Source organism: Rhea americana, unplaced genomic scaffold, assembly GCF_003343005.1.
Source record: "Rhea americana isolate MKP2758 unplaced genomic scaffold, rheAme1 scaffold_196, whole genome shotgun sequence".
NCBI lineage: Eukaryota > Metazoa > Chordata > Aves > Rheiformes > Rheidae > Rhea > Rhea americana.
In genome coordinates, this window is record NW_028186105.1 from 630,334 (window position 1) to 643,618 (window position 13,285).

Here is a 13,285-nt window from a genome sequence, read left to right on the forward strand (position 1 = left end):
GACCCAGTCCTGAGGCTGAATATCCCCTTTATACTGATTCCTGTGTAAGTGATGACTGGAGTACACCAGTATACTCCAGAATGCTATATGGATGTATCTTAGGACTGCAGAGTGGTATCCTGATTTTTTTCTTTTACCTAAACAGATGGCTTCCRTACCAGGATTTTCTCCTTGTATACCAGGATTTCTCTTCTCATTTCAGCCATTGCTCCATTACCACTATGAGTTTTACCAGTTAAAGCTATGCCACTAAAAGCCTTAGTGTGAATTTGATTTATAGTTTTGGAGCTATTCCTCTTCACATATGGAAATAGTTATACAGGCATAAGGCACCTTTATCCCGAGATAACCAAGTCCATGCGAAGGTGGGTTGTGCCACTTCTAACAATACCAGCACTGTTAGAGAGCTATCACTCGCTAAGTGTAGAAAGCCTCATGTTGGAAACTTCTTCTAAAACTTCTGTTCTTCATAAAAATGGTACTCCATTCCTCCCTAAGACTAATGAAATATGATACAGGAAATCAACAAGGCATTGGATATTTATTAGAAATGTAACATAAACCTAAGAAACATGTCAATGTGATAAAAATCTGAATTTGCAAAGACAACAGAACAAGTTCAAATKCATCACAAGAAATAAATTAAGTTCTACCTCCAGCTTATATTTGGAAAGTGACTGTTCTTGATTCACTTTAATGATAAATTCCTCAAAATTAGACTTAATTTTTACCAGGAACAAGTTTCCAGGGGTTATATTGCATTCACCTTTGAGGGATTTATGCAGCTAGGATGGGCTAGTTTCTTTAGCTGAGCATAAACTGCCAGACTCATCACAGAACGTCCAAATGGGTTTCTGTGATGGGTTACACGGCCTGGGTCATCACCTGTCTCTTCTGACCACAGTATCCGTGACTTTGTAAGCAAAGGAGACCTACGCTCTTATCCTACTGCTGGTGGTGCTGCAAGAAGAAATACAGATATGTCCAGTTAACTATGCATAAGCCAGCTCACAAAGGTCCTTGTGTCAGATGTGGATTTATGGGAAGTCACACATACACATACTCACAGGCATGTTACATCTGCCTTGGCACTGTGCCAGCCCCTTATTACCTATTAAGGAGCCACCAATGGTGGAAGAAGACAGAGAAGCTTTATCATCCCCATTAATATTACTGCTTTGCAGCTTCATTTGTGTGATCCTATGTGATTTACATTGTGCATGTGGGGCCTCTAAGTACTGTTACTCTGTACTGGGACTCCCTTGTCCAAAGGGTTTTACTTGCACATTACAGGCTGTGTCGGCTCAGCAGACTGGGATCATCCTGAGGGCCTCTTCACTCCCACTAGGAAACTTGGGATAACCAAGTGCAACCCTTGGGCACTGTTTACTCGTTGCTGCTGAGGGGCTATACCTGTCAGTTGTCTTCTGCTCTGAGCTATTGCAGGCCATGCTCYGTAGCTGGCAAGCGCTGCTGCAGGACAGTGCCCATGGTGGCATAGAGGTGCCTGGAAGCCCGGGGCCAATGTCATTTTGGTTAAAGAAGATCCATAACCACATCTTCAGTTGGTAATGACCAGTTGGAGTCAGCAGCTTTCCAAGGGAATGTGGGCTTAGTTGGCCAATCCCCCACCAATGTTAGCTGTGGATGTGCAGATAGCGAGGAGAATGTGTAGTGTCCTGTGTCCTGCAGTGCCATGGAAAACTGTGGTTCAAATGAGTTGATAGCTCAGGCTAAGGGAACATTGCTGTCACACAGCAGCCATCTGGTGAAGTCGGGATGCCTCTTCAACACCCTCTGTCTGTCCCCCCAGCTGTGAGACTCACTGACAGCCTCACAGCCATGCAAAGACCCAAGCTGACCTCTCCGTTAATCAGCTAGGCAGCCTGCTCCCTAGGGCAGAAAAATGTCGTCCAATGGGTGAAGGAGCTYGTGGTACTTATCACCATGTCTCTGCTTGCCACATGGCTGCTGTTCCAGTGCACCRGGTCACTGGCAGAGCCAGAGCTGTGGAAGCAAGGATGGGGGTGAGCAGGCRGCTCACTGAGCGTGGTGATGTGATTGGGTCTGTGCGAAGGATCCGTTTAGATACAGTCCCCACAGGCATCCAAGATCCACCTCTCTGAGGCCCCATGGGAGCTGAGCTGGGTTTGTGCTGTGTTTCTGAAAACTGCTCATCCGATGCTCTGGGATCCTCAGGTTTACACGAAGATCAGGGTGGCTTCTGTCTTTGGGAAACCTGGGTATTGAACWTGAAGGACTCATCCTTCGAGCATATCTCTAGTGAAAATAACCTTTCAGTAGACTGCTACCAAGGACACAAAGGATTTGAACTGGTACCTAAGTCCATGTCCCRAGCATGGACACAGTGAATAAAACGGAGCACTTTTTTGCGGGTGCCTACATGTGGCTGCTCAGTGGTCCTGAGAGACTGCTGTGCCCATACCGGTGCTGTACTCCCACACATACATCTTTGAAATGGTTTAGACAACAAGCTCTCATCACCTCCAGGATGAAAACCTTTCAGGGGCTTGTCCTGACATTTCACCCTTGGGATTTGCAACATCTCCCACAAACACTAGTGTAGCTTCCCATCAGAAACCAGCTCMAGCCAATAGTTCTCACGGGCTCCCTGCTACTGCAGTATAAACTCCTGCAGCACAGCAGGCTTTAGTGTTGTTCCTGACACTGTGGTTTCTCTTCTAAGMATGTTAGGTTTTCCATTCTGGGTACCAATGTCTGTAAAAAGCACCATGAACTCTCTTATTCTTCAGCAGGTTAAGGGTTTCCTGAGCACTGTGTCTGCTATATAATCTCTGCTCCACAGCGGCTGCTCCTTATCTGTCTCAGTTATTTGTGCTTGGCATGTGGATTGATCAGTCCAGCTGAGTGCACAGACATGCACCTGTAAGCTTAGCTTGTTATTATTTTTGCGAGTTAGCTTTTCTTAGCTTTTTTTTTTTTTTTTCAACTGGTAAAGTCATAAGCAGCCAGTCAAAATACAAATCCATGTTGTGGCTGTTGTGTGTACATGCAACACCTGACAGCTCTTACTTCACACAGCTCATAGGCTGTACAGATGAGACAGACAAAGCATGGAGGAACAGAACAGAGAGAAAAACAGCTTCCCAGTACGGACCCTCAAGAGAGTGAAATACTCTGCATTCTCCTTGGCCGTGAGATAACACTGCGGTTATGCTTTCTTCTAGCACATCCCTGCAAGGCAGTCTGCCTTGGGACGGGTTATAGCGATGTATAGCAACACAGATATGCTCGAGCAGCAACCAGTTTTGAGCAGGGTTGCAGCTCACAGAGAAAAACCCCATAGCTCCCTGCAGCACAATTCTTCCACCACCTATCCTGAGCAATGCTCTTGCAGTGATTGTAAACGTGCCTTCACAAAGGAGGAGGGGACAGCAATCCTGGTCACCTTTGTCACAGCTGCACCTAGCACACCTTGAGTGKCAAAATTTGGCCACATATATTTGGCCTTTGGGTCTATGTCCCTATATTTCTGCCCAGTGTCACATGAACTTCCTTAGYTTTGATCAAAATAAGCATATTTAAATGGCCAATGTCCATATCACTTCTTAACTCTTGTAATCGCTTCTTAAATCTTGCAGTATTTAATAAGAATACACATTAGTATCGCACTTAGGCTGCAGTTTCCTAGTGCATAGCTTCCTTTCCTGATGGCTTTTCCCTTCCCTGGCAGGACATTGGGAAGCCCARACCACCTTCCTGCAAAGTTGCACTAAAACTTTGAAGCAGTTTCCTTCTCCATACCAGCTTGATTTTTCTATCCAAAAGATTTATTTAGGCTTGTTCCTTCACGCCGCAAACCAGTTATTTGTATGTCAGAGTGCAATATGGCTATATTGAACTGTGATGTCTGTTTTGTACCTGTATTGAAAGATTGGCACTGTAGCAGCGTTTGATTGAACTTGCCCGCGGGCAGCCTGTTACACTGTAAGACAGGAAGACTGCAGTCTAGGGCTGTTGGCTTTGATTTGGCTCTGAATTGCTGGCTCATCTCCAGTAGCTTAATGGTCTTCCTGCAAAGGTACCAAAGCAGGCAGAAGGCGTCGGGAACAGAGGCTCTATTTATGAGTGCGGCTCTGATCCGTGCAGGGACTGAACTTCTGCAAAATAAGGCCTCACAGACAGGCCAGCCTTAGGCAGTGCTGACCCCAAGCAAGATTTTGGCTTGGATCAGAATAGTGATTATTTTGTTACAAAACAAGTTCTACATGCAGAGTGCAGCATTGCTCCTCAGATACGATCTATGCTAAAGGAATTGCCTGTAGGATGACACTAGCAGGGCTTACCCCTCACCACAACTGCATCAAAACATCCACACCAGCAAAAGATTGCAGCCTGTACTGAGCCCTTGATTTTAAGGCCTTAGCTGAAACCCTAGCCTATACAAGGTCACTCAAGGTCCCCAATGCCTCTCTGAAAGAAGGATACGCTGTATTACCTCCGCTACGAGGAACAAGTATTTGCGCGGCGCTAAATACCTAATGCACACCAGGGGGCAGCTGGATGTCCTGGCAGTGTACGTCCTGTGTCAGCTGTGGCATAAGACACATGCTGTGCCTGGCTTGTAGCACCAATAACCCTTGGAGTCCTGGAGAAGTGAGGTGGGACCTCATGAGGCTCAGGACTGAAAGTACTCTGTGAAAGTACATGCCCTAAGGGTAAGGTCTCCGCTGAGACCCTCTTCGTTGCTTTCTCCAAGCTGATTAAACTAAACCACTGCAGACCACTAATACGGAGCAGTGAGGAATGCTTATAAGTCCCTGATGGCTCATAAAGTCTCATATRTCGATATGGGCATCTTGACAGGCTTGGGCTATCCTGGAGATGTGTCTGAAAGCCCTTCCATAGCTTGGGAGCTATTTTTGTAGCTACACACAAAAGGCTGGTGAGGTCCAAGCAGGCACCATCTCCCTTTGCGGATGCTAATGCAACACCGGGATCGTGTCTGTTGTCACGGCACAGGTCACCACAACTGACTGTCTGCATGCACATAGCTAGGGGCAAAAGAGATGCAAATCGTAATAGCAACATCCTTGGTCACTGAGTGCTGGGCAGCTTGCTCAGGGAGCCGTTCTCAGCCCCTAGAGAACTGGTGTGTGCTGGCATGTTCATCCTAACCCCAGACTGAATGCAAACTTCATTCCTGTTTTAATATCCTCCCTTTTAAGCAAAACTACACATCTTTGCTGCTCTTAGATCCTATCCTGATGTCGCTGAATGCAAGAGCTGGTGGAGCCAGCTGAGCAGCTTAGGCAGTCCTAGCTCAGACTCATAGGCCTGTCCATCATCTCTTTCTCTTGGAGATGGGTCACTAGGTGCAATAGTCACCAGGAAGCTTTGGGAGACAAGGCTCCCCACGGGCTCCACAAAGCAGCCAATGTGCTAGGGATATCCCCCCCAAAGCCCTGGGCTCCATCGTGACCTCCCCATAAAGATCAATCATGAGTGATCATTCAAAGTAAGTGCTAAGCTAACCTGCATCCCAGTGCAGGGGACTTTTTCCAAAGGAGATGTGCTTGCCAAATGCCAGACTCTCAAGAGTAATTATTCTTTGGTTATTTTTCATAAAGCTTCCCATATCTTGTGAAACCATGTTAGAAAGTGGAAAATAATGTTGATTGCTCAGCATCTCTCCCTTCTAGCAAACACTGTTTTTTTTTTTGAGGGGTTCTCTCCTCTCTTGGCAGGTTTATTCTTCATATGTATTTGTGATGACTTTAGTACTGGTGAAAGGAGCCAGGCTGCCAGTCAACCCTGGGGAGTTCTTCCTCTGCAGAAGACATAGAAACAAAGGAAAACCCTTCTTCCCACTCTGTCTGTCYCACCTGAACCTGCCTGTTCCTTCTTGAAACAAAAATACTAATGCTGGGTGCTTGAATGGAGCTGCAAAAGCAGTTAAAAAAAAAAAAAAAACCACTGTCAAATTGTCAAATCCTAAAACAAACTTTCCTGAGAGCAAAGGAGCAGATCTGCTTACACTGGCTCTGCATCCCCTCTCCAGCCAGGCTGCATTAGTGACTAATCCTCGAAAAGCCCCAGGTAGGGGTCGATAAGCAAATGCTGTTCCCCAGGAGCGTGGCAGGGAAATTGAGCCTTTGTGACTCATTCAGCCCTCGGCCTCACTGCTGAAACTGCAGGTTGCAGAGATTTCTGCGATGGAAATGCTCAATAGCGCATTGCAAGCAGACGTTTCTGAAGGGAGGCACTTAAACACAGACTTTGGCCCCTAGGTAAGCGGTCTGATTGGAAGCCAAAGGGAGCTGCAGAGGCAAATTGCTATTCGGCTCTGCCACATGCAGGCTAGATGTTGCACAGCTAATGAAGCAGGATGTGGATCGACAAGGTTAAAATCCAACTTTGCAACAATTGCTCCGTTCACTGTGCACCCGCAGGGACAGATTGACCCGGTCCATTGGGCTCCCTCCCCTAACACGGCCAAGAGAGGCCATAACATTTGTACCCGATGTGGGATGTGGAGTTATGAGTGCAGTCCTTCTCAGGACACAGCTGGATCTGTGGGGCTGTTGGAGACAGTGTTGCACAGCCAAAATAAATGATGCTCATGTCAATAAAGAAAACCTTCCAGCTGAGTCTGGGAGCCTCAGGAGGGAATCGGGTTGCTCAATAACTTAAGAGCTTTGGCGACCTCCATCCTGTTCACCAGCTCATGCTGGACTCACATGCGGGCAGAGTTCAAGTTGTCCCATGCAATCTTCACCTGGGAATTTCCTAACTTTTCAACTTCRGCTTTTATTGGAATGAMACATTATTTTTTTCTTTTTTTTYCCTTTTTTTAATGCTATTAAAGCTACAGGAAGGACATTTCCAAATCTGGCTACCAGCAGCAGRCTGGTATATGGGGTTTGCACATGTAATTCTCTGTGCACGTGAGCAAATGGACTTTCCTTTCCCTGCGCTGTGTGTGGGTATGTCTGGCTGTTCATACTTCTTCCCATCTCCCTTTCATTTCCAGCCAGTGCTGTTCTGTGCCTGAGCAGGGAGTGTAGAATAAATGATGCAACCTGCCCAGCAGTCTGTTGGTCTAGCAGTCATTGAATGGGTCTCACGTGACTTTCTGTGTTTTTGTCAGCTGCAGCAAGAGCGGCTGTTTCTCAGGCAGGACGATGGTTTGGGGCAGCTGGGGCCATGCAGGAGGGTCCCGTGCCAGGCTGGGGAGCAGCAACCAGCATCCCCTTAACCCCTGGTCCCGACTCACCTTGCAAAGGTTTCTGTCTCCACTTGGGGCAATGGAGAAACGGGACTTTGGCAGGCATGTCTCTGTAGCTTTCAGTTAATTAACCATCCTCCGTAGGGAACTATAGACCCGATTCTGCTTGCACTTTTCTGCTGCAGCAATTCCTATGCTTAACTGCCCATACCTTGTGCAAGCCTGGAACCAGGTGACTGCAAGCAATCAAGAACCTGAGGCTTTATGAGTTATCACCACTCAGCTAAGCCAAGGTGACTGGCAATGCAATCTCTTTGCTAGCCCTTAGGCCTGTTTACTTCGGACAACTTAACAGTTACTTAACACTGCTCCTTGGCCCAAGGCACGTCTTTTAGGAAGGCACATTTTGTCAGTTTGTAGTTGAAAACATATGCCAAGAGGAGATAGAGTTAGGAGAGACTAAGTCTTTGTTACKTGCCACAAGGGAGGATGGTCTTCACCTACAACATGCTGGATAGATGTGTCTTTAACCACTCTGAAGATGCTTCAAGCAATGAAGACTCCACCTCTTTCCCACACAACTTACCCTAGCACTTCACTATTCTTAGTGTTAAAGGTTTCCTAACATCTAAGTTGAACCTCTTAGATGAGGACTTCTTGTCCCCTCCCCACTGTCCATGGAGAATTCTTTTCTTATTTGAAACGGCTTTATGTGCATGCCTTGGACTTCTCTTTTTAAGGCTAAGTAGTCCCAATGTCTTTGATCTTTCCTTACATTGTTTTCACTGCTTTTCTCTGGAYGCTTGCCAAAGGACGCATCTGTCTTCTGAAATACTACACACACTTTGGGCATCGTTTTGCCAATACCTGGAAGTCCAGGTTTCTGGACCATTGCATGTGTTTCAAATTCAGGTCACATTCACAGCAKCTTTGATATGCAGAAATGACTGGCAGAGGTGAGCAAATGCCCTGTTGGAAATTTGGAGGTTGTAACACTTGAATCTTTTCCCTCTTCTAATATAGGGTGAGAGCTCAGTAGATGGGATCTACCTGTGAATTGCATTGATGGTTTGCAAACATGCAGACCTGCTCTTAATACTGCTGAATTTTATTCCCTTTCTATCATCCTGGTCAGCGCAATCTCTGTGCTCCAGGGGACTTGGCATCCTGGTCTTCATGTCCTTGATCCTTCCAACAAATGCAGGCATAGTGCCCTGCTCCGTCTCCGRGCATCGCATGGCTGAACCGCTCCGTGGCCTTGGGACGACTCTGCACTGAATGCCAAACTGGCAGTCAGACAGAAAACTCCAGTGAGAGCAAAACCTCRTTATCCAATGGGTATTCTGAAATAATTTGACTGCCTGATCTGGGGAAGAGGTCTGAGAGGCTATGATGAGAAGTCAGGGGCTTGTTTTTCAAGGGACACGTACTCACCAATTCTTGAAAATCCCATTTGCACGCTATATAATCTGCAGGAAAATTTAGAAACCATGAAATCTTCATTAAAAACAAAAAAGTGCTGTTCAAACTGTTTCTTTTGCAGTATCAAGAATGAGAGAGGCTCTTACATTTATCCTTCTGATCCAYGGACTCTGGCCAGGCCAGAAAAGCCAGGCAAACAGCTGAGTTCTTTGCTCTCCCCCTCCATGGCTTTCCCCAGTGCCTGTGGGGTGCTTTTTCCCCATGGGGAGGTGAGGTGACCTTGCTTCTGCATCTCTGGCAGCCTCTTGCRCTAACAGATGCTTCAGTGAGATGTTTCTCTTCAATGGGAGGAAACCAGCTCCGTGGGGAATTGCAAAGCTAATAATTTTGCCCTTTACTGGTAAGGTGTTGCCCAGTGCTTCTGTGTTTCTTTTTTTTCCCCCCTCCCTCATTCATGGATGTTTTAAGAAAAATGAGACAGGGAAAGAGAGTGAATGAATGAAAATCCATTAAATCTACTGGTAGCTTAAATGTTTATGCCATATCTAACTGCCTGATCCTGCCATTACTTTCCTCTGCATCCTGCTGTACCTGCAATTCAAGAAAATTGCCTCCCAAATTRCCATCTTTAGTTTGAGATCCACGTACAACTTGGCTGTAAGCAGCAGATGGAAATGAAATGGACTAAAAATTTAATCCAGCCAGGATTTCCTTGCATTTTTCAATAGTCCTTGCTGTCAAACTGTAAGTCCTGCTTATTAAAGGTCATGTATATTAGAGAAAGAGGAATGGAGAATTACAGAAACTGACATCTTTAGTGGTGAAAATAAATAGAAAAAATTGATCTTTGCCTGCGTCTAAATGTATTTGCCTTCACGTGCAAACAGAGAGACCTATACAAAGTCGTGTGCATTACAGTGACATGTATGTGCAGAAAGCTTTGGTACAATTCTTCAAATTCAAGCTGCACTGAGATTTGCCCACAGAACAGGGGTAAAAATCCTTCTGCTTTGCACTTCAGTGATCAGATTTCATCTCCTAATTTGACCTAACAGCCTCCAGAGACTGATGAATATTTCCATGTATTTTTTTTTCCAAGTGAAAGACTCTTCCATCCCCCACCCTYCCCTGAGGAGGTTATTAAAAAAAATATACTTTCTGAAATATGGTCCTGGTTATTCCTCCTTTATTAGTGATTTTCTAGCTAAATCACCACTGTCCTAGTTTCTAGTAAACTCCTAACTTCTCTCTCTCTCACACACACACATACACTAATGTCTCAGCCATTAAAATGGTCTTCAGATCATCTATACTGAGTTCTTCAGTTCCCAAAGGGCAACCTCTTGCCTCTAACTCTCTTTCTTTCCTTCGCCCCTTCTCTCCTTGTCTCAGCCTCTTTTCACTTATTTTTAAGACCATTAATTTGAAGTCCCTGAGACTCAAAGACATAAAAATAAATGTAAAAGAAAGAAAACTCTTCACTGCTTTGGAGACTAGTGGGGAGCCAGGGGAAAGAAGAAGAATGGGAATGAAACAAAGGGATGGAGCAAATTAGCAGAAGAATGATTCTAYAGAGGATGAATAACAGCCAAGAAGATACCATTGCTGGCTCAGGCTGTCCCTCGTCCACAGATTGCTGAGGGCTGGGATGATAAGTTTGCCTTATCCTTCTAATGTTGTCTAGTTATCTTCTGTTGGCCATCTTTGGGGATGGGATGCTGAGCCTTTGGTCTGACCGTCCTTCTTTATGACCCGGCCCCAAGGTGCCAATCCTTTCAGGGACTCTTGTGCCTGGTGTTATGGCATCTACCTCTGGGTTCCTGGCTGAGGAGACCACATCATCAGGACCGYGGTTGCTCTCAGCTCCTTCTATCAGCAAGGAGGAGAGGGACRGGCACCTCTGGACCTAGCAGTACCAAGGAGTCTGAAACTCATGCTGGAGCCCCCATCTCTCTGATGGCGGCAAAGGSACACCTGCCTGAGGATCTCGGTGAATTTCCTAGAAGTGAGCATGATGTGTCCCAGCTTTGTGGACAGGTTGCAGATGCAGAGCTACCGGAGAGCCTGGCATGTCAGCATTCAGGCACCTGCTGATGTTGGTAGCAATCCCATTTGCACAAGGGCATGCATTACTGAATGCTCTTGTCTTCCACCGTGTCCTACTTCTGTTGRCTACCTGACCATGTCCCCTCTGAAAGGACAGGTGTAATAAATATTCATCGTACTTGCACTTATGGGTCTATTAAAAGCCATGTTTTTTTTGTTTTTTTTTTTCCCCAGGGTAGGTTCATCTATTCTGATTATGCTAACGGCCTACCAAATCACTCTCTCTAAATAYGCCATCGCCCCGGTGATAAATGCAGCCTCTGGAGTGGGTCCTTTCTGGCGTTAATCGAATGTTTTAATGAAGTCAGCATGCTGTTCATATGCATTAAAATACTTGGTCCCAGCCTGAAGAGGCGCAGTAGCTCTCTGGCTATTGTGTCTGTGCACCAGAGGTAAATAAAGCACTAAAGGCCTGTGCTGGGGAAGGATGAATACTTAATGGAGGTTTTATTGCTGCTCATCCTTTTAATCCCCTCCYCCCTTCTTTTTAAGTATTAATGGTCTTTAGTGTCTCCCCTCCCAGGATTACATAGGTAAGTGGCACAGACAGACTCTGATGGCTATTTGTTCTCTCATTCTTGTTATGAGCTACAAATTGGTGCACTGACTTCTGCCTGACAGCTCCCTTTACAGGCTAGTGGCTTTCCAGTAATGAAAGGACACTGGCCAGGAGGACAGGAGTGAGAGTGGGAGCTCTCTGAGCAGAGCACAAGGCAGGGTACCTCCACCGGGATGACGGTGAGGCAGAACAGTGCATACCCTGACTCTCCACTCGTGTATCCCTGAGGTGGTGGTAGGTTTGCAGGGGTGAAGGTGGGACAGAGGGTTGCTCTGGGGGATCTCAGTGTGGGTGGGAGAATGCATGCTTTCTAGAGGCTTTTAAGCTCACTAGTATGGTCAGTAGCTTGAATGTGCTAATAAAGAAGCCAGCAACAAGGGAGGTAAACTTAACTAAAGGCAGTCAATGAAGTGTGCTATCCGGAGAGTCCATAATCCTGTTTATGGCTCAGTTAACCCACACATAGAAGTCTAGATGCACTTGGGATGTGCTGGGAATCCCATCAGGCTTTCCCCAGAAAGAAGGGTCCACCGYTGGTCCTGTACTATGTTTGCCAGAACAATGTGGATGTCTCAGATWCCCTATCTTAGYCGGCACTGAGTGTGTATAGGTGAATGGTATCTCGTGGCTTGAGACTATCACAGGACAAATACTCACACATTTCCTTTCTGTATGTTCTCTAATCATCTTTGGAGTTAAAAATTGGGATGTATTTCCAATCTGAATTTCACTTTAGGTTCTCAGCAACTGGTCCTGTCATGCCTTTCTTAGTTCAAACAGCTCCTGAAAGTATTTAATAATTGTCGTTTTATCACTGTTAAGACTGGTATGTAAACATATCTCTTGATCTTGTTTTCACTTCTCTAAAGGTGGTTGAGAGCTAGACTCAGACCACCTGCTTGGTGGGTAATAAGAGATGTGGAAAGAATTCATGTCCCTAAATCTGAGCCAGCAATTCAGAAAACTTGCTCTACAGCTCCACTCAGCCYCGGGGAGAAATTCAGCTAGCCATGTCCCAAAGGAAGCACTCGYGCTCATGTTCTGCACTTGGCCCTCAGCTCCTAAGACAAGGGCACTTATTCTCTTCCACCCTGGAGTAGTATCTGTGGCTTTTTTGTATTCCTATCTAGCTTTTCAGCACCTTTTACAGTGTGGGCACCAAAACTGTATGCATCACTCCAAGAGCAGTTTCACTGACTCCATTTCCAAAGGTAAAATATCTTCCCTATGTCTAGTCTTGCTTCTCCTCCCAATATGTATCGTAATCTCATGTGACCAATTTGCCATCACAAGTAGAGTTGAAGATGAGTTGCTTGCAGCTTACAAACTCTCAACTCTTTCCCAAATTTCTGCTTTCCAGGGGCAGCCCCTTATGCTGAAAGTGCATACTAYGCATCCTGGCCTGGGATGTTTAACTTTGCTTCTTGCTGTAGGAAAACAACCTTGTGCTAATAAGTGTTAGCCCASTTTCCCAGCTCTGAATCGGTGTTCTCTCCTTGTAAGCACTAACCACATTGCTAGTCTTTGTGACACCCAATAGCTGTAATTGGTAATACTTTTATTTTTTCCTCTCAGATTATGGATAACAAGACACATTCATGCCAGATTGCCTACCTACTTCTGTGGACTATGCCTTCCCTGAAACACCCACACCAGCCCTTGATGTCTAATAAACAACTACTTTTTAGGAGTTCAGTTAGGAGTTCCTAATTCATTTAAGGAGTGTTTCAWGGATATTGCATCACACTAATTTTTTAAATTGCACTGTCACCAGCTGTAAAGTCAAAGCTTTATAAAAATCTAAATATATTATATCTGGGTAGTCAACTTTATCATCACAACTTCTTTTCTCATCAAAGAATGAAATTAGAACAGTTTGACAACTCTTATTTTCTATTAGACTGTGTTAACTGGCCCTAATTATGTTCCCATGTGTTTATTCTGTGTTATCGACTGTTGTACTAGTTTTTCCATTAGTGTGATGAGAT